General features: G+C 41.9%; 1 long non-coding RNA gene across 4 annotated transcripts; it reads left to right on the top strand.

Moving 5' to 3' along the window:
- The first annotated feature begins 1,767 nt into the window (after positions 1–1,767).
- LOC102551374 (uncharacterized) lies at positions 1,768–9,363 on the top strand. 4 transcript variants are annotated; one of them, XR_595488.4, is made up of 5 exons: positions 1,774–3,622; positions 3,746–4,001; positions 5,238–5,310; positions 5,715–5,801; positions 9,211–9,363. It is a non-coding gene; the product is annotated as an uncharacterized LOC102551374 (long non-coding RNA). The 4 variants fall into 4 exon arrangements; XR_001840844.3 differs by having other exon boundaries at positions 1,775–3,622; positions 3,763–4,001; XR_010057041.1 differs by having other exon boundaries at positions 1,768–4,228.
- Positions 9,364–26,528: the final 17,165 nt, after the last annotated feature.

The following is a 26,528-nucleotide window of genomic DNA, read 5'->3' as shown; positions in this document are numbered from 1 at the left end:
TTGTGGCAGCTACTAGCCACACATACCTACAGGTCTTAAACTGATAGGAATCCAAAGATTCAACAACATACAGGCAATAGACTCTTTCTTAAAATTCACAAACTACCTAAGTTCCCTCAAGAAGAAATAATCTCAAGTCTTGCATCTGTGAAAAATTGATTTCATATGCAAAAATCACTTCCACACCTAAGCTACAGATCTGACTGGGCCTCTGGCAAGTCGCATCAAACGGAAGGAGGAAATAATAGCAAATTTGCATAAAGTCTTTCAGGCGTTTTCATTTTGACTTTCAAATGTATATAACGTCCGCGATGCTCTGACACTGTGTGAGGCTTTTCCCTCACAGGGACAAATAGCTGAAGGTAACCATTTCAAAGAGGAAAGATTCCGGTTTGCTCAGTGGCAGAGAACTTAGCTCTGTCATCCTTGACAGCATTGCTTTAGGGTCTGTGGTGAGTCAAAGTGTCAAGGTAGGTGCTTCGGGGTCTGTGGATAAGACAGGAAGGTGTGGTAAAGAGCACTATAGAGCAAAGCAGCTCTTGTCTCCTAGGAGTTAGGAAGGAGAAAGTGACAGGAAAAGGCCATAGACAAGAGGCTTCTTTCCAGGTCACACACCCAATAACCTACTTCCTCCAACTAGGCTCCATCTTCCCCACTTCCTTCAGCCCACCACCGCTAGGCTATTCAGACTTTCCCTTAAGGACTTACTCATTTCTCCAAAGTTCCATTTCTGAACACTGTTTGCATTGGGGCCCAATCCTTTAATGTACTTCAGTTCCAAACATAACAGACAGCAAAACAAGGAACAAATGCTTTATAAGAGGAAATACGGAGCTGGGCATGGTGGGTGCCTGTCTGAGACTTAGCATACAGGTGACGAGGCAGTAGGATGGCAGGTTTGAATAAATGGCCCATGAGGTGGCTCCTGTCTGTAATCCTAGTACTTGGTAGGCTGAAGCAAGGGATCACAGCAAGGTAGAGGCCAATCTGATCTACATAGAGAGTTCCAGACCAGTCTGGGATCAGCCTACAGTAAGACACTAATGAAAGAAAATGTATGAAGAAGGGGAGGAAGGAAGGAAGGGGGAAGTCAGGGAAGGAGAGAGGGAAGCAAGGAGGAAGTGAGTCAGGAAGGCAGGAAGGAAGGAGGAAGGAGGCAGGGAGGAAAACAGGGACATCTCCTTCCTACTCAGATCAAGATAAAGTCAAGGAGATCCACTCTTGCCCTACCTGTGGCTGCTCAAATGAGAAAAGTTAAATAAAAGGTACACAACTATCTCCTGAAGCTAACATGATATTGTCCACAGAATCTCAAGAGGAGGAGGAGGAGGAGGAGGAGGAAGAGGAGGAGGAAGAGGTGAAGGAGGAGGAGGAGGGGGAGGAGGAGGAGGAGGAAGAGGTGGAGGAGGAGGAGGAGGAGGTGAAGGAGGAGGAGGAGGGGGAGGAGGAGGAGGAAGAGGTGAAGGAGGAGGAGGAGGAAGAGGAAGAGGAAGAGGAGGAGGAGGAAGAGGTGAAGGAGGAGGAGGAGGAGGATGAGGAGGAGGAGGAGGAAGAGGAAGAGGAAGAGGAGGAGGAGGAGGAGGAAGAGGTGAAGGAGGAGGAGGAGGAGGATGAGGAGGAGGAGGAGGAGGTGAGGGAGGAGGAGGAGGGGGAGGAGGAGGAGGAAGAGGTGAAGGAGGAGGAGGAGGGGGAGGAGGAGGAGGAAGAGGTGAAGGAGGAGGAGGAGGAGGATGAGGAGGAGGAGGAGGAGGTGAAGGAGGAGGAGGAGGGGGAGGAGGAGGAGGAAGAGGTGAAGGAGGAGAAAGAAGAGGAAGAGGAAGAGGAAGAGGAGGAGGAGGAGGAGGTGAAGGAGGAGGAGGAGGGGGAGGAGGAAATAGGACAGAGAAGTCAGTCAGTAAAAGGGTTCGGGCTACAGCATCAATGTATATAAGTCAGTTTTACTGATCTATCTCAATACCTTGCGATAAGAAACTTTTAAAAAAAGGTTGTGACAGGCAGTATTTTGAAGATCTAAACACTAAAAACTACTGAGGAAATTAAAAGGGGCATAACTGGTTAAAGAATCCATTCCTGTAGAAGGCACAGCCTAGAGTAAGCCTTGGAGACACCATAATTATTGAGCATGAAGGTTTGTCGGCCTTCTTCAACTGAAGGAGGAGCGATGCCTGGCCGTAGGGTTAAGCCACCTGGTGATCCTTTGCTATTCTATTAGGGGCCAACCTCCACCTGAATTTCCCCAAATCCTGAAAATTGTTTAGGCCCTAATCCTGGTCTCTCTCTCTCTCTCTCTCTCTCTCTCTCTCTCTCTCTCTCTCTCTCTCTCTCTCTCTCTCTCTTATCCCCCCTCTCTGTCTGTCTGTCTTTCACTTTCTCTGTTCCTCCTCTGCCTCTCTCTGTATGCCTCTCTGTCTCTGTGTGTCTCTCTTCTGTTCCCTCTCACTCTCTCACTATGTCTTTGTCTCTCTGTGTATCTCTCTGTCTCTGCCTGTTCTCCCCCCTCCTCCTCCTCCTCCTCCTCCTCCTCTTCCTCCTCCTCCTCCCTCTCTCTCTCTCTCTCTCTCTCTCTCTCTCTCTCTCTCTCTCTCTCTCTCTCTCTCCTCTTAAATTTATTATTTTTCTTTACACTCTGTTTCTGCACTTAAAGGCCCGCTGCCAGCCCAGCACTTGCTGAACATCAGGAATGATTTTAGGCGATAATGAGGTGTCAGTGCAGATTGACTGCAGGAAAAGCTAACACCATCATAGAGAACATGGGAAGGACATTGATAATGTCAGCGGGGGAACCGGGCATATGAGAAATCTCTGTACTTTCAATTTTGTTCTAAACCTAAAACTGCTCTAAAAACTTGAAGTCTTTAAAACAAACAAATAAAGCCCTAATTACCTCGGATATGTTAGTGGACTGCTCTAAATCTCGATTTCTTCACTCAATCAGATCAAGGCAATGATGTCTCCCTGAGCAGCATGGACTACATGAACTAACACCGAGTGTCTAGGGCACCCCTTGATTCATAGAACTAACAGGTAAAATAATTAAAGGTATGAGCTGGGATCTGGAGATTTCAGTGAATCACTCAGTCAGTACCTATGTGATTCTGTCCAGGGAAATCCTCCCTTTCTCCAAGTCCTCGAAGGATAAGCTATGTGGTGCGGTTTCAGGATGACTTGGTGAAATTCTGGGACTACATACTCAGTACCCTGCTGGCCAGGAGTCGCCTGCTGTAACTTTGGTACTCCTCCAGCCTGCCTTTCAGTGGCAGCAGATTGGGCAGCTTAGGCTGTCATCCACTGTCACCAAGTGCATTGCATAAAAGTCCCCACCCCCTCCCCAACATCAGACTGTACCCTCTGTCTCTATCTTGTTACTTCCCTCTGTCTGTCTCAATTTCTCTCTCATGTCCCCTCCCAGAGCAAGCCTTCCATTCTCACCAACCCTCCAATAAACCTCGTGCCCTAGATCTGTTGCATGGTCTGTCTCTTAGCGACACACCTTAGCCCCGGACCTGCCAAAGATATTTTTATCCTAGTAGCAACCCCTGAAAAACAGCCAGTGATATGGAGTCTCCCCTTGCCTTGCCTTGCCTACGACACTGTTCACCTCAGAAATCAGCCAGTGGCATCGGTAAAATTTATTCCGTTGGAGGGATATGCTTTAGCGTCGCTAATCTCTAAGATACTTTAAATTTATAGTGAAATATTTTTTCTGTGGGAAGTTCTAACGTTTTTCTTCTCCTTCCTTCAAAAGTATGTGTTTCTCTTCAGAATACAAGGAGTGTATGGGAAGTAAACCAAATACATTTTGGAGATATCAAGTGTCCTGTTGATACTGATAAAACAATACTGGGGAGAGGATTTTTGACGGAAGAAAAGGAGGATCTTTGGGGAATACTAAAAAACACCAGTCAATCAGACCAACAGTGAGGAGGGACAAATGACACTTTCCTTCAATCACACTGAGAAATCTCTCCTTCATTTGTATTTTGATGCCCGGAAGAATCATGGTAAGGACCATTGGATAATTGAGCCTCATTCTCAGAAGTCTGTATTTGTTTTTAGACAATTTCTTAAAGAAGTACAGACACACACAAAGAAACTTGCTTTTCTCTTTTTATAATGCAAAGAACATTTTGGCAGGGCACGGTAGCTCTTAGCTGTATAGAGGTTCCCAGCATTTGGAAGGCTGAAGTAGAAGAACTGATGCCAGGTGGAGGCTATCCTAGGCTACACAGTGAGTTTCAAGCCAATCTGGGCTACACAATAATAAGATAAATATTTTATGTATAGTTTATGTTCAGATATTAACCAAATCTCATAGTGGTAGCTACAAGAAAAAGTTCTACTAAAATAGTTATTTTATACTTCATTGCTTCTGAATGTAACAGACATTATCTGTTTCTTAGTTTCCATGAATAACTCTTATTATTTTAAAGTCTGTAAGAGCTTTCAATCAAATATTTTATTTGCCAGATGAATTGAATGAGGTAAAAATATGAACTAATTCCAGGACTTACTATGTGTGAATAGTTATAGCTTAGTAAACTCATTTTCAGGTAAAAATATCCCTGTGTGGAAAATATAGGTAATCCCCATAGCCTAAGGTGCATCACAATTTAGCAAAATACAGTTTTGAGAATATTTCAGGCCAGTTTTCTTTCAGGTGCAAGTCAGAAAACTAACTTGATCCTTCCTTAATGGTTGAGAGACCAGGGGGTTTATTTCATGAGGGTGGTGGCTGTGCACCTGCTAGAATTTCAGATTCTTTCTGCAAAGTTCCTTGTGCAATTGGAGATACAACCTCAGAAGAGAGGCTGACTCTTAGAGAGTTCATGTATTAGAACAGTTAAGCAAGCGAGCCCCAAAAAGGACCTAATATGACCAGCTTAGGGCACATGTGAACTGTTTAGTTCAACCAGAGCACGACGATAGAACTGCCAGTCTACACAAAATGGCATCTGCACAGGAAGGGCCAAAATGTGTTAAGGGAATCTAAACTGGGTAAGGACACTAGAGGAAAACTGCCCATAATGCTTTGAACTTACCAAACACTTTCATATAGACAAGAGTGCAAGTTGCAATCTTACCTACATATAAAAGAAGTGAGACAGGAAGTCTAAATGGAAACCTTCTGAGATCTCCATTGTCTCTTTGTCATAGTCTTAGTGGTTTATGCCTGTGTACTTCTAGTAGTTTCTGTACCGTGGATGGGTCCAAGACTTAGTTCTCAAATTGTCTTGCAGGGTGCTTCTCGGATCTATTAACTAATCTCAGAAAGCCAAGGAAAATGAACTATATGATGGCTGAGGTTGACAAGTAAGTGTCATATTTATTTGAAAACTCCCATTATATTTAAATATTCACCGACATTTTATAATATGCTCTGTGACTTTCCTACTGAAGTTTAGGATACAGCTTAATTTAGGATGTTGTTACATCAAGGCTGAGGTTGTAGTATGTGACAGACCAGTTGCCTACCATATACAAAGTCCTAGGTCTAACCTCCTACACCCCAGGAAATTAAAATTAAGTACACACTCTCACAACTAAACCATGACCGCTCAAGAGAATGTGCTCTGTATGTTTGGTTTTAAATAATTCAGAATAAATACCAAGAAGTGTGGGTAGAGCCACCTTTCCACATTAATAACTTGCTACCATGAGAAATAGGTCATTATGGAGAAAGTATATCTTGATTTCTTAGCTGTGGTTTATTTTAGAAGCAACTTTAAGTCACCAAGAGGCAAAATGCCAAGTGGCACATGAGGAACAACCAGCTCCTTGCCAGAGGTGGAAACCGTCCAAAGGTGAGTGAAGGTGACCAGGGTGGAAAGAGCTCTTTCATTCAGAGGGCAGGCTGTTGCTTTCCTGTTGTTTTGTTTTGTTTCTTTGTCCTTTTGAGACTCCAGAACTCAGCTTGTTTTCCATACAGTTGGCTGATTTCCTGGGACTTATGTATTAACCTTTGAGCCCTATAATTGAACCTTGAGACTGGGAAAACTAGAAAGGACCAAACACTGAATTTCTATTGAAAACATTTTCCTATACTTGCAATACATTCTCCTAGTATTTTCAATCTTTACAAGGACTTTGATTTACATTATTATGCACTAGGGAGATTATAGATTTTAAAATGAACTCCAATATTTTTGAGCAAAAAAAAAAAAGACATGTTATCTGCTGCTTGTTTATCAAATACTCTGTTGACAATCTGAACTTTAACTGCTAAGATTTTGAAATGATGAGAACTAAAACATGAAAGAATTATTTATTACCCAGACTATGTAAGCTTCAAAACATCCAACTTTCCTACTATCCTGGATAAGACATTCAAATAATCCATCTGAAATCAATGAAGATAACATATATTCTATAACAATATGACACTTATTCCACAGCAGAATAAACTGTTAGGACAAGGAGCAGTTACCATTAAAAAGCCAACAGACCCCTCTGAAGGGGTTTGCAACCCCATAAGAAGAACAACACCCCACCAGAGATCCCAGGGATTAAACCACCAATCAAAGACTACACATGGAGGGACCCATGGCTCCAGCTGCATATGTAGCAGAGGATGGACTTGTCTGGCATCAAGGGGAGGAGAGGCCCTTGGTCCTGTGAAGACTTGATGCCCCAGAATAGGGGAATGCTAGGGTGGTGGGGCAGGAGTGGGTGAGTGGGTCAGGGAGCACCCTCGTGGAGGCAGAGGCAGGGGGTGGAATAGGGGTTTTCGAAGAGGAAACCAGGAAGGCGGATAACATTTGAAATGTAAATAAATAAAATTAAATAAATTAAATAAATAAGTAAAAAATAGTCAACAGACAACAAAGAGAGGTAAATGCATATTCTGAATTCAGAGTGAATTTTTACAAATAATGACTATTTCAAATGTTTTAACTTAATCTGTTTTATACTTTGTAAAAGATTCCCTACAAAGAGGACCAAATTTAAAACCAATTATATGAGACATGAATTCACAGCCACTTTTGACTATCTACCAATGTCATGACCTTGGGAATACCCCCTCAAACTCCACTAAAATAGAAATATTGTGATCTATTTTTCTTCATTAATTTATTTATTCACTTTAAACCCCAATTGTGACCCCCCCTCCCTTCTCTCCTCCCAGTCCCACCCTTATAAATTCGCTCCTCCAATACCCCCTCCCATTCTCCTTAGAGAATAAGAAGACCTCATTGAGTAGAATTGCACCTTGGGAGATTAAATCTCAGCATATTTTCTCCCACTGAGGCCCAAACAAGTAGTCTAGTTAGGAAAAGGGGATCCAATGGCAGGCAACAGAGTAAGAGACAGCCCCTGCTCCATTTGTTTGGGGACACAAATGAAGACCAAGCTGCAATCTGCTACAAACATGTAAGCTGCATAGGTATAGCCCCTGCATGCTCTTTGGTGGTTCAGTCTTCACAAGCCCCCATGGGCCCACCTTAGTTGACTCTGTAGGTCTTCTTGTGGTGTCCTTGACCCCTCTGGCTCATTCAATTCTATCCACCAGTCTTCCAAAAGACTCCCAGAACTCTGCCTGATGTTTGGCTGTGGTTCTCTGCATCTGTTTCCATCAGCTACTGGATGAAGCCTCTCAGATAAGAATTAAGCTAAGCTCCAATCTACAAGCATAGCAGAGTATCATTAATAGTTTCAGGGGTTGGTTCTCTCTTATGGTGTGTGTCTCAAGTTGGGCCAGTCATTGGTTCACTGTTGCTTTTATCTCTGTTACATCTTTATCCATGTGCATGTAGTAGGTGGGAGAAATTTTTGGTTGAAGGTTTTGTGGGTAGGTTGATGTCCGCCTCTCTCCACAGGAAGTCCAACACAGCTACAGGAGGTGACCACTTAGGTCTCTATATCCCTTTTCTGGTAGGAGTCTCAACTAAGCTCACCCCCCATAGACTCCCCAGAGCCTCCCCCATCCCAAGTCTCCAGCTAGTCCCAGAGATGCAGCCCCCACCCTCATTGATTTCCATTCTTACTCCCAGCCCTCTCTGCCCACACATATCTCATCCCCATCCTTGTTCAGGCACTGAGATCTACAATTAATAAATGGGACCTCATTTAACTAAAAGGTTTTGCAAGGGTAGAGACACCATCAATAGGGAACATGGCAGCCTACAGAATGGGAAAAAAGCATCACCAATCCTACATCCAACATAGGACTAATATTCAAAATATATAAAGACACCAACAAACCAAATCAACCAATTTTTAAAATGGTGTACAGAACTAAATAGAGGATTCTCAAATGGCCTAGAAGCACTCAAAGAAATGTTCAAAATCCTTAGTCATCAAGGGAAATACAAATCAGAACAACCCTGAAATTCTATCTTACACTGGTCAAGATTAAACACTCAAGTGGCAGCACATGCTGGTGAGGATGTAGAGCAAGGGGAACACTCCTCCATTGCTGGTGGGAGTGCACACTGGTACAACCGCTCTGGACATCAATTTGGTTGATTCTCAGAAAATTGGGACTAGTTCTACCCTAGCTATACAACTCCTGGGTATATACCCAAAAGATGCCCCACTATACCACAGGGACACTTGCTCAACTATGTTCATAAGTAGCTTTATTTGTAATATACAGAAACCAAAAACAACCTATATGCCTCTCAGCTACACAGTGGACTACTATTCTGCTATTAAAAACAAAAACAGTCATGAAATTTGCAGGCAAATAGATGGAGCTAGAAAATGTAATCCTGAGTGGGGTAACCCAGACCCACAAAGACATGCATGATATGCACTCATTTATAAGTAAACATTAGCCATAAAGCACAAGATGCTACAATCCACAGACCCAAAGAAACTAAGAAATACGGAGGGCCCAAAGGACGATGCTTGAATCTCACTCAAAAGGGAAAACAAAATAGTCATCGAAGGTGGATGGATGGAGAGAACCAGGTGGGAGGGTGTGAAGAGATCTATTTTTATAATTAATGAATTTGGGATATGATAGGGACATGGTAATAGTTATAATTATTAATAACATGATACATTAGTTTATGATATGAGGTATAAATTATGCATGAAGAATCACAAATAAATCAATCTGAGAATTCTATATCTGTATTAATAATAAAAGTAAAAACAACACAGATTAAAACATGCCATACATATTGAAATCTTAAATTTTATATTCTGATAATTTCATATATAAATGTTGGTAGGTAGGTCGTTTAACTTCTGTGCATTCACCAACAGGATAATATAATTTTTCCAGTGAAGCAGAGTTCGTGCTAGAGAACCAACTCAACATTTACCTAGACAGCTGATGTCACCTCCACCCAGTCACGTTAGTCTTCACCAAAGGAAGAGAAAGACATTGTATTGTTCAATAAAAAAATAAAGTAAAAACGATATGTACTGCTTTTTGAGTTTCTGGGCCCAGAAACCCAGGCAGGTGATTTTAAGTTCTCTCAGAGGTATCTCACCATAGAGAATATGACAACTGCTCCAGAGAAGAATCCAGTGAGGGACCTGTTTAGTTCTGGAGTAGCCTGCTTTACCTGCCAGTTTCTGGCACTGTATGAAGCCTAAGGACATGAGTAGATCTTCACTTCCTACCATTTCCAAATATTTCCCTATAAATGTGTGAACGCAGCTCTTGACGTAGGGTGCAGAAAGGGTAGTTTACAATGTGGAATTGCATTAACTTGGACATTTGGTGCATATAGACCTCTGTTGGCATGTGGCTACCATCTATCCAGAGAATTTGTATGAGTTCAATATGTAGGATGTCAATTTTGTCTTGGGCAAGCGTCATGACTATGTTACTTTAGCTGAGAGACCAGCGCTGTGCAAACAGATTCTTTTATATTGCATTTCTCTAGCTCTGTAAGAAAAAAAGTTTCTATAAGTAGTTAGACTTCAAGTTTCTGGTTCCCAAAAGTACCAGTTAACTATGAACAGCAATAACTTCTTTCCTTTATTAGTATTATGGTTGTTTTGTTATTATTAAGTAGGACACATTACAACTTTTTTTTAATTTGGCAGAAGTGGTGATTTATTAAAATAGTCTAGAAAGAACTCAAGAGTTTGGTTGAAGTATCTGTTCACCCTGTAGGAGTTCAGTTTGACATACACCATAGTTCCATTAGACTGTTAAAATTTTGGCTTTCTCTTTTGTCACAATACTTATGATTAACATAACCATCTACTATGATAGCTTAAAAGAATATATCTATTATTTTTACAAGAAGAACTGGCTTTTATGACTCAAATGCAGCTTCCACAGAATATGTTGTTCATTACAATTCTTTTTCCTCAGCTGATTTTTGTTCCATTTGTTCATGTTGGTTTCTTCCTTGCTTAAGTTGCAAAGCACTCTTTCAGGGAAGAGCCCCTGGCATAATTCCATTGACACAATTATTTGTTCACAGGAAAAAAAAACACTAATTTACATTTATATCAACATTTATATTAATGGCAAAACTAGAGTTCAGAATTTTATTAAAATATCCATATAATGGTATTTATCTACTTTACTAAAGTTGCCATTCGGCCAGTTATTTGTTTTAAAATCTGATTATTTTACCACTAGGAATAATTCAACAAAGTATAACATATTTTAATGGTTCTGTTTTGGGGGCATTTATAACCAAAGTTACATTTAAGAATTCTTGTGACTCAGTGACCTCAGTTGTCTAAGCCATTTCTGATTCATTCCCTTTAACAAAGAATTGAACCATGGGAAAAGACAGAAGACCAATCCATGAGAAAAAGAAAAGTGACAGCTTTATACATTTGGAATCAGAAACCTAAGGCTTGCATCCATTGAAGAAAGGCTGGCTTGAGTATTTTATGGGGCCCTGGGTCATCTAAGGCAACCTCTTGCTCCTACTATTTCTTCTGGAAATCTTGTGGGAGCAAGAGGCTGCCTTAGCCTTCCCTGCCTACCTGTTCTTCTCTAAGCCCATTTCATCCTACTGTAGTAAAGCCATAGTAAGAGCACTGACTCGGAAAACCACCCCAAAGTGGAAAGCCAGAGAAACATGGATAGATGTGATTCATACAAATCACTTTAAGTCATGTGTGCTATCCAGTGATGGAAGCTGTGCCCTGTAGGGGTTTAGCCTGCAAAGCAGCCCAGCTAGGAAGCCCCTTTTGTCAAGCTATAGACCCGTTTTACTTTCTTAAAAAGCAACACACTTTGTTATTACATGCATTCCTAAATATAACCTGTTTAGTTTGTCTAGTGTTACTTGTATGTATCTTTAAATCCCCCTCCCCCAAAAAAAGTAATTCTAGGTTCTTAAAATATACTAGGCAATGTCCTTTCTTCCTCTCCCCATTCTTTCTGAGGGTTAAAAGTCCAGAGCAATCACCCATCCTTAGAGATTCTCAGAATCAGAGTCTGTGCTCTTAGTCTAGCCACCGTGATGATCAATTTAGACAGTTATTTTGGTCAAGTTAAGAAATATCTAAAACGCTTTGTGATGCATTTGGGAGGGCTTTTTCCAGAGTGGCTTAGCTAATGGTGTGAAGACCTCCGTTAAATGAATGTCGCCATACAATGAGTAGGTGTCCCTGTCAAATAAGAAGGGAAAAAATAAGTCCGTTGAATATCTGCATTCTGCTTTGGCTGCTTCCTGACCTGCCCAGATGTGAACACATCGTGACCATACAGTTGCCATCACTATAGACTCTGTTCCTGACTCATAAACCAGAATCAGCCTGTCTCCCCTTACACAGCTAATATATATTGGATGTAACTATTCATCCACCTTTTCACACATTCCCTACTTCTCCTTTATTCCTCACATCAGCTCAAATATTGATCTATAAATAATTTATATGCTAAATTCTATTGGTGGTCAAAGAAACATCTATCATTGGCTGTTTAGGTATTATTCACAATAGAAAAGTCTTTGGTATAAGGAGGTACCATGTATAATAAACAAGTTATATTGATACTTCTTAATGTATTTAAGTGGTATTTCCTTAACAGAATAAAATTGTCACAGCTTACCTATTGCAAGTATATGTTGAATATCCTCCAATTAGCTGGGTATAATTGTACTTTTCCTTTACACCTAGCACTCAAGAGGCAGAGGCAATCAAACTTTTTGCATCTGAGGCCAGGTCATCCTAAACAGTGAGTTCTAGGTCAGCTAGGGCAACATAGTGAGACCCTATCTCAAAAGTTAAATACCCTCAAATTATCTAGTTTCTCTCTTTTATCAATGAAACATATTCCAACTAGTGAGAACAGCAAAAGCTTGCAAACCATATCTTGGGACAGTTGGCTAATACCAAGGTAAAGATGTCTTCCTTTTAAAACAAAACAAAAACATAAAGATAAACAAGAACAATATCTAAGTGAGGGTGGTTTATGCTTTAACTCCAGCACTAGGGAGATCTCTGAGTCAACAAAGTGAGTTCCAGGACAACCAGGGCTACACAGACAAGCCCTGTTTAGGAAAACCAACCAACAAACAAAATTCATTACCTAGAAGTTGGGGACACAGCTAAGGGGGAGAACATGAGCTTTAAAAATCCCAGTTTTCAATCTCTTACACCAAAAAATAAAGATGACAGTGAAACATCACCTGGTCCACCCAGGGCACAGAAGCAAATCATCTTTTCATGAAGACAAAAGTGAGTGTTCCCATGTATTCTAGGAATGGGCATGCACAAAGCTGCAATGGAAACTGAGAGATGAATGGGGAGGGCATTATATGATGAAGGACTTCAAATTAATGTTTTAAAAAATACGTAGTTTTTTAATATCATGTAAAATGTAAGGTTTTGAGGGAAAAACCCTTGAAAGTCCAAGAAAATTCAAGAAGAAAATAATTTTCTGTGCCTCCATACTAGAATTTAACCACTATCCAGTTTAAAGTGTACACCTTTGATATTCTGTTACATGCTTTTTTCCTAATAGCAGTCCCATTGTTTCTTCTTCTCTATAGCTTTTTTGACACTCGCTGTAAAAAGTAACTGGATTCTACTATTATGATGTCTTAGTCAGTACTTTGTTGCTACAAAGAGACATCATAGCCACAGAAACTCTTATTTTAAAAAACAGCATTGAATTGGGATTGATTACAATCTCTGGGGTTTAGTTCCTTTGCCTCATGGCAGGGACTGAGACAACACACAGGCAGACACAGTGCTGGAGAAGCGGCTGAGAGTTCTACATCCAGAGCCTCAGGGAGCAGGAAGAGATGGTGCTAGGTTTGGCATGGGCTTTTGAAACCTCAAAACTCACACTACGGGCACATTTCTTCCATTTCTCCACACCTATTCCAACAAGCCCACATCTCCTAATCCCTCTTAAGTAATGCCACTCCCTGATGCTTCAAATATATGAGTTTATGTAGACCATTCTTATTCAAACTACATCACAAACCTTTTCTTTTCTTGAATATTTTATTTATTTACATTTCAAATATCCCCTTTCCCAGTTTCCCTTCTGGAAACCCTCTATCCCATCTGCCTTCCCCCTGCTTCTATGAGGGTGCTCCTCCAAACACCCAGCCACTCCCTCCCCCCTCCCTACCCTAGCATTCCCCTACACTGGGGCATCAAGTCCTCACAGGACCAAGGGCCTCTACTCCCACTGATGCCAAACAAGGCCATTCTCTGCTACATATGCAGCTGTAGCCATGGCTCCCTCCCTGTATACTCTTTGGTTGGTGGTTTAGTCCCTGGGAGATCTGAGTGTCTGGTTAGTTGACATTGTTGTTCTTCCTATGGGGCTGCAAACCCCTTCAATTCCTTCAATCCTTTCTCTAACTAACATCGGGGACCCTGTTCTCAGTCCAGTGGTTGGCTGTGAGCATCTGCCTCTGTATTTATCAGGCTCTGGCAGAGCCTCTCAGGAGACAGCTCTATCAGGCTCCTGTCAGCAAGCACTTCTTGGCATCAGCAATAGTGTCTGGGTTTGGTGGCTGTATGTATGTATGTATGTATGTATGTATGTATGTATGTATGTATGTATGTATGTATGTATGGTGGCTGGGGTTGGATCCCCAGGTGGGGCAGTCTCTGGATGGTCTTTCCTTCAGTCTCTGCTCCACACTTTGTCTCCGTATTTCCTCCTGTGAGTATTTTGTTCCCCCTTGTAAGAAGGACTGAAGCATCCACATTTTGCTCCTTCCTCCTTCTCCTCCTCCTCTTCCTCCTCCTCTTCCTCCTCCTCCTCCTCATCCTCCTCTTCTTCTTGAGCCTCATGTGGTCTGTAAATTGTATCTTGGGTATTCTGAGTTTTTGAGCTACTATCCACTTATCAGTGAGTGCGTACCATGTGTGTTCTTTTGTGATTGGGTTACCTCACTCAGGATGATATTTTCTAGTTCCATTATTTTGCTTAAGAATTTCAAGACCTTGCTTTTAGTAGCTAAGTAGTACTCCACTGTGTAAATGTACCATATTTTCTGTATCCATTCCTCTGCTGAAGGACATCTGGTTTCTTTCCAGCTTCTGGCTATTATACATAAGGCTGCTATGAACATAGTGGAGCACGTTTCCTGTTATATGTTGGGGCATATTTTGGTGTGGTATAGCTGGATCCTCAATTAGTGTTATGTCCAATTTTTGGAGGAACTGCCAGATAAACTTTATGTTGACCATTTTTTCTGAGGAACAGCTGTTAGTAATATCTCATTGGACAGTTAAGCAGGCTTACCAAGTGCCAGATATGAATAGCCTGTCTATAGTTTACAAGTTGCTATATTATTCAAATGAATCCAGATGTCATCCATTGCATGTTTTGAAAATAGCCAGGAAGATCTAACGTTGATTTTTAAAAAAGTCAAAGTTTGGTAGAGCTGATGACATCAGAAAGTATTGAGTCAAAACATAAAGGGTTATCCATCCAGAATCTTTTCTTGGTCACAGCTTGCTTCAGTTCTTCTATGAATGGAACCTAAACCGGAAAAATTGTTTGCTTAAAAGACGGCAAATTGGTACTGTAAGCCAAGATACTACGTTGTCTGCTTCCAGGAAAAGTAATTTCAATAGTTACTGAGGGAAAAGCAGAGCATTGCAGCACACTTTTTATTTGATCTCTTTGGTATTACATGGAAGCAGGATGTTTCCTACAAAGTGCTTTGGCCAACTGAAGAATAAACCACAGGAAAAAGTCGAACTGTTAGCAGGGTGACCCTGGGGGACATTCATCTAAGACACTGAGCTGATTTTCATTTTAACTTCTACATGTGAGTCCGAATACCCTAAGTGAAGTATTCATCCCATTCAGTTGATTAGCCACAACTCAGTGGGTCCCAGATCACTCTATAAATACCTCCTAGAGCATTTCAAATGAAATGGGTTTTTTCTTTCCTCATTCTTTTCTTAAGCAACAGAGAAAAACATTTTCATGTTCACATCTAACCAGACAAATTTGGGGATGTCAGCTACCGTGTCTGCGTATCTTTTCCCTCTTTCTTTCTGCTACTCCAGATGCTCCTCTGTGTACTCAGCTTTGCTCCCATTGTTTAGACTCCTCTGTTCTCCAGTGTACTTTGTCTTCTTAAAGCACTCATCCCTTCTGCACAATCTCAATTTGGTAACCTACTATGGTCTTGGTTATCCTACAATATTCAGCTCCTTATTGAGCCTTGTAAATCTCTCTTTAAAGTACTCTCTTCCAGGATAAGAACTCCACAGAAAGCCTAACAGAGTCAATTAACCTGGACCCTTGGGGCTCTCAGAGACTGAACCTCCAACCAAAGAACTTACATGGGCTGGACCTATGTCTCCCTGAACATATGTAACAGATTGGCAGCTTGGTTTTCGTGTGTGTCTGAAATAACCAGAGCAGGAGCTATCCCAAATCTGTTGCCTGTATGGGAGATATGTTCTTCTAGCTGGACTGGCCTCAGTGGGAGAGGAAGTGCCTAGCCTCACAGAATCTTGAGGTACCAGTGTGGGCTGATTCATAGGGGGGGCCCCCCACCTGCTTGGAAGAGAAGAGGGAGGATTGTAGAAGGGGTAACCAGAAGGAGGAGTAGAGAGTGGAGTGTAAAGTGAATACATTAAAAAAAAAAGTACTCCCTTCCAGTCAGACAGTGGTGACAAATACCTTTAATCCCAGCATTTGGAAGGCAGGTAGATCTCTGAATTTGAGGCCAGCCTGGTTTACAGAGAAAGTTCCAGGACATTCAGGACTTTCATGGAGAAACCTTGTTTCAAAAACAAATCAACAACCCCCTTTCCAACATTTCAAATATATTTTAACGGTACATGTGCTTCTTCATGTCTAACCTTCCATAGATCCAGGATTTTTGCCTCGGATCTTTGAATGACATTGTAATTAGTCACCACAGGATCTAGGAAGAATATACTAGCACTAATGTTTTCTTGGGAAATGAACAAAAAAAAATGAGTAGTTGAGTAAAATAGCAGAAAATGCAAAAGAGCCAAGGACTCCTTTCAGTTATGCATTAATACATTCCAAGAGGAGACAGAAAGAATGTTTTAACACCTTAATGACATTCAGCTCCCTGTGACCAAAATGAAATATCGAAAACAATCAACTTTGTAATGAAGAAATGTTTATGAAGCACCCAATTTTGAGTGTTAAATTCAAGACTGGGGGTGGAGGGCTTTGCCAGGTTGGCCTTTGGTGAGAGTGACAAACGCCAATGACAGGAGTACCTGTCAGAACAAGCAATCACAGCTCCAGCCAGGAAGCAGAGAGAGGGCAGGCTGGGTCCCTCAATCCCTTTGAAGGATACAGATCCGAAAACTCAATGGCTTCTTGCTAAGCATTGCATCCTGAAGGTGTCACCACTTTTCAATAGCACTTGCCCTCAGCAGCCAGCCTTCAATCATGTGCCATCAATACCCATGCCAACAGCAAGCATCTGATCATTTCTCTAAGTACCTTTTCATATTTCTACAAGAGTAGGCACTGACACTGTGGCCTTGGTGGATGGAGGCTCTGGGGCCTGGGTCTCAAGTCTCAGGTATATATGTATGAATATTAATAGCTAGCACCTATTCCTGAGGAACTCTAAAGTGGGAAGCAGTGATTGCCAAAGGTCCCAGGCAGGCTTCTTAAGTAATTAGGAAAAGGAAAGTCAGAAAGGACAAGAAGAGAATCTGCCTTGACTGTGGGCCATGAGATAGAGCAAGCTTGTTTCTCTTTCATGACTTCAGACTTGTGGGGAAAAGAAAATATTTTGGTGGTTATTATATGTCTTAAAATTACTCCCTTTGAAAATTAAACTGAATTTTCCATCAGCCAAACTAATGATTCAATGGACAGCAAGGTTTATCAGGCTGTCCAACTTGAAGACCGTGTGCCTCTTGCAGCCCACAATAGTTACGAATATAACCCAATACAAAATTGCAAACTTACATACAACATAATGAGATTTTTTTCAATAATTTTGTTACTAAGTTATACAGTTTGTAGATATCAAGGTCATCTCAAGATGTCAAAAGGTTGTCTACCCTGAGGATTACTGAGATCCATCCCAAGAACTGCTGACCATGTCTGAGATAGAGCCTAGGACTCTGCATACTGACATATTACTAATGTATGTGGCATGGGCAGTATATTATAAGATCTTTTATCCACAAAGACATTAAAGTCATCCAGAGGGTTAATACGGGAATAGAAATACTTCCTCAGTTTCACATTTGTATATTATCTAAGAGTATGGCTATAGGAAGGCTTAATTAAACTCTTAAAAGTGCTGGCTTGAATGCATCTGTAAATTCTGCAGATGTTTCAGTGGTGATTGACAATGAATGATCACATAGATGACAAATTAACTATTGTAGAGAGCTGGCACTGACCTATGCTTTCAAAGAATTTATTCCACATAGGTGATAAAGTTTCCCTAGGAGCCATTGTGTTAAATCACTGAGCACAGAAAAGCTTCCTTCAAGGAATTGAAAAGGGTAGTCCAAGAGACATCCCCAAACAATATAGGGTAGTGCTCTTACCATTATCTGCCTCCTAGTACTTGAAGGCAAGACCGTATTGCAGAAGGCACCACATACTTCAGATGCAGGACTTAGAGAAATTATGCTGGAACTGATTGGGAAGCCTCCTCCCTAAGGACTAGCACAGGAAGGTCATATACAAGCTGCCAAGAGGGAAGAAAATCAGTCATTAGTTCTAATCAGTTGCAAAGCCTACAAACCACAATGACTGGCCTAGCTTGGTGTCTCCAGTGGTACAATGACCACACTTATATCCTGGGGTAACTGACAGCTGTTTTGCCTTAAAGTCAGCCTTAGTAGGGGTGTTCACTCCTGCCACTGTACACCTAGCTAACTGCCTGTGGTGGTTTGAATATGCTTGGCCCAGGGAGTGGCACTGTTAGGAGGTGTGGCCTTGTTGGAGTTGATATGGCCTTGTTGGAGGACGTGTGTCATTATGGGGTGGGCTTTGAGACCCTCCTCCTAGCTATGTGAGTGTCAATCTTCTGTTTACCTTCCAAACAAGATGTAGAACTCTCAGCCCCTCCTCTGCCATTCCTGCCTGGATGCTGCCATGTTCCTGCCTTGTAAACCAGCCCCAATCAAATGCTGTTCTTTATTAAAGTTTCCTTGGTCACGGTGTCTCTTTAGAGCAGTGGAAACCCTAACTAAAACACTGCCCATAGCTGAAGAGATCACAGAGCATAGAAGAGAAACTACTATGGCCATTTGCCTAAACCAATATAATTTCTAATATATTCTAAATACTTATTTTCAATCCCACAGGTAAATTGCAGCTCTCGGCCCTCATCAAAAACATTTATTTTTAAAACAGAAAACTACTACAGATATCACTAGTCAAAATGCAAAGGAATGGGTCATGGGTACCCAACCATAACTGATATAACTACAACACAAATCCACACACCCAAGGCTCACTGGAAACCTCAGAAGAATGGGTGGAAAGGCTGTAAAAGCCAGAGGACCAGTTGCCTACTATGAGGAAGTAGTGTCTTTCAGATACATGTGGGAAGACACACCCAAGAAATCTCAACAATATGCTTACTAAAATAGCACCTACATAATGGCAACATCTGTTAGCAAGCCAACTTGTATGACAGAAATTTCACAAGGTCCCAGTTCCTAAATAAAGAGCTGCTGGCAGGAAATGGCTGCTGTGAGAGAGAGAATCAGTTTTCTTCAGGGACAAGTGCCTTGCTAGCTTATTCAACCCCGTGTGCTCAGCCCTAAACACACGTTCAAACCAGCAATGCTAAATGGACTCTGGTATTAAACGTACTCTGGTTAGCAGGTTCTTCATCAAACCTTGTTTTACCTTTTTTGGCATTGCAGAGTAATAAATGTCAATTTGCACAAATTTATGACACATGATAGTGGTTGCCAAGAGACATTAACTTCTCCACTGATTTGTTGATTTGTTTAGCCCTAAATAAGTTGGCGTGCTCTCTCTCTCTCTCTCTCTCTCTCTCTCTCTCTCTCTCTCTCTCTCTCTCTTCTCTCTATCCTGGGTCAGGGAGAAAGCAGGTAACACAGACCACCCATGTCAGTCCCCTAATAATAGAGTGCAAACTTTGACAGAATGTTGCTCAGTACCTGAGTTAAGCATACAGTGTGGACAGAGATGTCAACCAGCTTTCAAGTCAGAGGCTGGAATTCCTTCTCTTCAACAACTGTAGATAATGCTGAATTAGCTAACCTTTCTAGGATATCACAACCCACAGCCACATTCTAAGAGAAAAATCCTGCTATTGTGATACTCAGTGAGCTCATTTATGATGGTTGCAAACTTGAAAAGAAGGGAACTGTCTGATTGGAGGAAAAAGAGAGATTTCCCTTCTGTCCCCAGCAGCTGGCTGCCTTTGAGCACAGAAACGAGGAGGATTTCTGAAGGTCACTAGAGAACTATTCCTCCATACTGACATTCATTCGTTATCTTCCCTCCAGACACAGCACAGACTTCAGCCTCCTCCAATACAACTCCCCTACCTCAAGAAAGAAACACAAAGACAACATTGACAGGCTTGTTGGCAAGCGCTTTGTCTTGTGGACAGTCCTAAACGAAGCCAGCAGTGTCCTCATTCAGGGTCTGGACAATCATAGCACCTGTTGCACCTCACTGCTTCTGTAAAAGTCTAGCAGTGGGGAGGGCCACTCTCCTCACAACACTATCCTTCCTGCTTGGAGAACATTTTCATAAATGTGGAACTCCCAGCATGAGTTAACATATTAGTTGCCCTAGAACCTCTGCTGGGGGTGGTACTCAACAATGGACAGGATGGAAACAAACCTCATGACAGTCTTCTGGTGTCACTCTGATTTTACCTACTTATACTCCTTTCCTCACCAATTTGCCCATTGGGAGTGTATCTGAGAAGTTACCCATATGCAAAAGATCTTGAAGTTCTACTTGATACTGATAGTTTATTGTTGCCCATATAATCTAGTGTTTGGCCACATTAACAAAACTAGAGTATGTAGGATAAGAGAAGTGATAGCCCCAGTCTTCTGTAACCTATCCTAGCAGGCACATTTGAAGACTTCTGGAATCTAGTCTATGAAAAGATATCACCCTTAGAGTTCTTCCTAAGGGACTCTTCTTAACTTAGTACACCATTCTCCCTAACCATGTCCTCCCTGTTGTCACGTACAGCTAGGAACCAAGTAACCTGGATATAGGCACCAGAGATGTAACAGGTTCAACTTGGTGGAGGGAGGGATCCAGCACAGCTGCCTGGGTTTCTGTCATAGCCAGATTTGAATATCACTAGTGTGCTAGCCAGCATGTACCTCTGCAGCTCACCTATGCGCAGGGCTTTGGTTGCCATCTACTTATCATTGTTACCTGAAGATGACATCTGCAGTTGCTATGTGACAGGGGAAGGTTGAGAAGAAGTTTCTGAGAAAAATAATCCCACCTCAATTTTAAAAGGAAGATGAGAACCTGTCTCTGCATGATGCTAATAGGAGTCAGAAGCTCCTTTTCTCCCTCTACATGGAAGAGAGGCAAACGTTCAATGTGCTTAAGGCTTGGCTTCACAGGGAACTCCCTGCCATTGGGGTGGGAAGTATCACTTCCAGAGACATGGTGGTGTCCATACTGATTTATACCACACGTTAAGTGTTCCCTCATGCATCATGACCCGACACGTGGGATTCACAAAGCTCTCAAAGCCTCGGGCAAGCACCAAGATTGTGTTTGTGCCTGTGTATCAGACCAAGAAGAACCCATGTTTATTAGTTGTTTGATATCTTGTGCTTAGAACCAGTTGATGCTCATGCTACATGCCACACAGCAGAGGTAAAGATGTAGGCTTACTTGACTGTAGAGTTGACCAACCTTTAAGACCACCCCCGGCTCCCACTCATCTTTTATATGAACTAATAAATTCCTAATGTCTCAAGTGAGTTCTGATTTGGATTTTTAGTGACTTGGTTAAAAAAACTACATCCTAAATAAATCAACCTGTGTTCTCTACTCGGTTTCTGATTGTGATGAGGACCATGTATTGAACTATCTGCCTATATTTCATAGATCACTAACAGGTTATACCTATCTTTTAGTCTATTAGAAAGGTACCCTAAAGGGCTGGACAGATGGCTTAGTAGATAAAATGCTTGTTGCACAAACGTAAGGACCTGAATTGGATTTCAGAGTTCTGTAAAGTCAGGCATGACAGTACATGCGTGTAACTCAGCAATGGGGTGGAGAAAAGAGGGCAGGAAGATCCCTGGGGCTTGTTGGCCAGCTATCTAACAAAACCAATGAGCAACAAGTTCACATAAAGACATTCTCTCAAAAAATAAAGGGAAAAGCAATTGAGAAAGATGCCCAACATGAACCTCTGGCCTCCAGACATAGATGCACACACATGTATGAATATTTGCACATACATGATCACTTACAGAGAGAGAGAGAGAGAGAGAGAGAGAGAGAGAGAGAGAGAGAGAGAGAATTCACATACAAAAGGAAAGGTGCCTTGCCTACAGAGACAAAACCAGGAGGGGGACTTTTGAGTCTTTTATGTATAATTATAGCAGAGAACCCAAGAGGGTTGTGAGAACCACAGTTCTACTGTCAGTAGCTGTCTTACCCTGACAAGGTTATTTGGGTTTTATGACCTCCTTTTCTTCAATTTCCAATTAAGACAGTCATAGCACTTACCTCAGGGTCAAATGAAATGAGTACCAAACCAAATAGATAATGAAAACCAAGACTTAAGCAGAATAAATTTCTTTTCATTCAGGCATTCAAAGATGCAAAGCCTTAGGAGACACTGGCTCTCTCTACCTTGTTATCACACAAGCCATTCCCTGGTCTCATCCCTCACATTCCGTTCTGCACTTGTTACTGTGGCTGGCCTGTCAAAACAGACTCGCAAAGATGTAAGGGCAATGCATCTTAAAGAACCTGCAGTTTGAAACAAGGATGTTCAAGTCCTGAGACGCTAACACTCTGAATGTATACTTCAGGGTATAAAGCTGTGCCTGAGTAATAAACACAAATTTGATCCATAGACTTAAGCAGAAGAATAAAAGGTGAGAGGGAAAAGCATGAACAGAATCAGTATGGCATTCATTTATTCACGATCAGATAGAGAGAAAAATGCACCCAAAGAGTGGTCACATCCAAAGTTCCCTTTGATATTTGGTGAGTGGCTCATAGAGCTCCAACCATTAGTCCAAAATCCTCATAAAAAGTCAAGAACAGAAAAGAAGGGCCTTGCTGTGACTCTGGGGTAACACAATCTAGAAATCATGGACAGTGAGTCCAGTTACAAAACAAGAGATTTATTCTGGAAAAAAGGGGGTGGGGAAGCATGCAACTTTCATCATAACCTGTGGAATGGAACCATTGTGAAGAGAACCAGAGTCAGGTCAATTCAGGGCAGTTATTCTTAAAGAAATCTCCATTTCTCTCTGCTCTGTGTGGTTCCCACCCTAATTCCCAGCCCCTCACTCTCCTTTTGCCAAAATTCACCCTATCTTTTAGGTTCATCAGTGGTTTGTTGAAACTAGAAGTCATCAAGGAAGCACACTGAAAGCACAGAGCCACTCTCTTAAGAATCTCACTGTTAAGCAAAAGATGTTACTATCGTGGGACCACATTGTGGAGCTGTGCCTGGTTCACACCAAGTGCTCAGACAGTCTTTACAACTATGACGTTTGTGGTTAAATGTAAACTGAGGGGGTCAGGAGGGCTGGAACAATTGAATTCCTGCTCTCCCACTCCCCAGTTGTGAAATCAAAGGCAAGTCACCAAATCTGCCTGTGCGCTAGCCCTGTTTCCATTCTTCAGACAGCTGCATTCACCTCCCATTTTATGTATTAAAAGAAAGAACATTGTGTATTGGGATTCCTTTCTAAACTTGACATTTTAGTAACAACGCTTTCAGACTACAGCAAGGCAAGAAGTTATTGTCCAGAGCCTGACGTCTAAATGTCACTATATGAGTTTTGCAGACCTCCCCAGTTTACCAGCAATTCCGAGAACCCATCTTGTCAAGTAGCAAAGGTTCCAATATACCAGAAGCTTCCTCAGACAAAGAACAAACAGTCTGGAAGATGCATAAACTGTCTTTATACAAACTTGTTCTTCTTCCAAGTAGAGATAAGACAGCTAACACTGTGACCATGAAGTTTAGATGTTCAAATAGCTTCTTCATAAAAGGCCAGATCTCTCAAACATAAAATAGAAAGAGGTAGCTTGAATTTCTTGTCTTGTCTACCACTAACTGGCAATTTGAGTTAAGTGAGAGTAAAGATTTGATTAAATAGTTTAAAGCTCATTCATTGGTTTCTTTCATTAGAGATTTAAAGATACGTCCATGTCTCCAGTAAAAACATACTCTGGATGTATCAGATGAAAGAGGAAAGAAAGGGACTAGAAGAAAAAGACAGTAGGGAAGAAAGAGGATGTAGACTTTTTATTTATATCAAACTTGGTCGTAGTGTGTCCTTCGACAGAGACTAGTACACCTCTGCTTGGGCTGATGAAAAGATTCCTTGTCGATTCTCAGGTGGAACCTGCCGAACAGGAAAACTCACATAGTGGCAATAACGGTGGTTTCAAATTAGCAGTCACGTTGATTCTCCTTTTTTATCATAAATAGCTAAGTTAAAACTGAGTCCTGCCTACAAGGTGTGCAGGGGTAAAGATGGAGGAGAAACTGGGGGAAGGACCAACCAATGACTAGTACAGCTTGAGACCCAAGTCATGAGAGGGAGTCCATTCCTGATGCTGCTAATGATACTCTGCTATACTTGCAGACAGAAGCCTAGCATAATCATCATCAGAGGGGCTTCACCCAGCAACAGATGGAAACAGGTACAGAGAGCCACAGTAACACATTAGGTGTAGCTTGGGGGAATCCTGCAGAAAAGGAGGAGGAAGGATTATAAGAGCCAAGGGGTTAAGGACACCACAAGAAAACCTACAGAATCTACTAAGCTGGGCTTGTAGGGACTCACAGAGACTGAACCACCAACCAGGGAGCCTGCACAGGACCAACCTGGGCCCTCTGCACTTAATGTTACACTTGTCTATCTTGGTCTTCATATGGGACTCTAACAGTGGAGGCAGGCGCTCTCCCTGACTCCGTTGCCTGCCTTTAGGAACCTTCCTCCTACTGGGTTGCCTCATGCAGCCTCAATAGGAGAGGAGGTGCCTAGTCTTACTGCAGCTTGATATGTCAGGACTGATTGATATCCATCAAGGCAGGCCCTTTCCTGAAGAGGAACAGAGAAGAAGTGAGTAAGTGTGTGGGGAGGGGAGGGGAAGAGGGAACGAACTAGAAAAAGAGGAGGGAAGAGAAACCAGTTTGAATACAGAATAGATTAATCAATTAATTAATAATAAACCAGAAAAAAACATTGAGATGTAATTATATGTGCGGTAAGTGGTAGCCTGCTTCAAGAGATGCGACAAGATGATTGATATTTAGTTGAGACTCTAAAATACCTTAGCTACAAACATTTTCTTTAAAATAAATAACACCAAAGAATTCTGAGACTATTCAATTTCCTAAGGACACCAAAACTGCATTAAGAGTTTGCTAATCACACTACCCAAAGACTATACATGGACTGACCCTGGACTCTGACCTCATAGGTAGCAATGAATAGCCTGGTAAGAGCACCAGTGGAAGGGGAAGCCCTTGGTCCTGCTAAGACTGAACCCCCAGTGAACGTGATTGTTGGGGGGAGGGCAGTAATGGGGGCAGGATGGGGAGGGGGAGGGGGAAGGGGATGTTGGCCCGGAAACTGGGAAAGGGAATAACAATCGAAATGTAAATAAGAAATACTCAAGTTAATAAAGAAAAAAAAAACGGAAAAAATATATAAAGTAATTAAAACATGTAAAAAAAAGAGTTTGCTAATCAAAAAAGCACATCTGATTCTCTAGTTTTGCATTCTGTTTCGCATCTGTTACTTGTGACCTGTCAAAACCAAGTCTCAGGACACATAAGAACAATGTACCTCTCAGCAAATAGCCCAAAAGTGAAGGCAGGTATAAACCCAGAAGGATTTTCAGAATTCACAATTTCAGCAAAGAAGAAAATATTGTGAATTCCCTTGGTTATGATGCTTTGGCTGAGTGATAAAAGCAAATCTGAATCAGGGGCTCGAACAAAAGAATAAAAACACAGCACATGGGGAAAGCGTGTAGTGTGGCCTTCAGTCCTGATTGGATCCACTTAGCTGCCCTGTTAGAGTCTCTGCCCCCTCAACTCTCTTCCCCTGCACCGGCCTTGTTCTCTGGATTCCTCCCTGTGAGAATGTCTGAAACAGCTTCAGACCTCGTGTCCCAGGCCACATTATCAGAAGAGAAGGAACCCTTTCCCAGCTGTTGTCTCCCAGCTGTAGATGACGTTTGTCAAAATCCCTCAGCACCTCCTCCTCTTGTCCACTTAAGGGGACTCGGACTGGGCAGGTAGTTCCCCAGGGTCTACCTTCAACCTAGCCACTTGAAGACTTCACTGGTCAGCCACCAGCAGGCTGACTTAGACCTGGCGATGAAGTAAACTCCACTGCCCTCCCTTCAGAATACTTAAGATTCTTGAAGTACATAGAAACAAGAACTTAATGCTGGCAGGAAGGGAAAAAGCAGGCGAGAGGGACTCAAGGACAAATTCCAAGGAGGTAAACAGCAGACATTCACTGCCAATGGAAGTGCAGGGACATGGTTCTGACTAATGGGAAATAATAGCTTGTGAAAAAAAATCCTTGAGCTCAAATATGAATGCTATAAAACTTCTCTGGAAGACTCTACGGCAACCACAAAGTCACTGGGATTTCCAGTCCCCTTTTGTTGCGACTGCATGTGATTACGAATTTTTCTCCTTGTCTATGGCCCTCTTTCCTCTATTTAAAATCTATACAGCAAAGCACACCTTCAACAGCTCCTAGTAGATATGGGTGTCTCTCCTAAAAACAACCAAGCCCATTCTCTGGGACCCAGTTCTACAGTTCTAGGGAAGAGACTCTGAGTTCGGATCATGTGACTCTCCCTGGGTAGGAGTTGGAGATATGGTCTAAAGAATTATTCCCAAGGGTCGACTTGTGTAACTTTATGAACAGTGAGATCACTTGGCAGTTCCCAGAAAAAGGATGGCAGAACA

Source organism: Rattus norvegicus, chromosome 13, assembly GCF_036323735.1.
Source record: "Rattus norvegicus strain BN/NHsdMcwi chromosome 13, GRCr8, whole genome shotgun sequence".
Classification (NCBI taxonomy): domain Eukaryota; kingdom Metazoa; phylum Chordata; class Mammalia; order Rodentia; family Muridae; genus Rattus; species Rattus norvegicus.
This window is presented reverse-complemented; position numbering and strand designations above follow the sequence as displayed.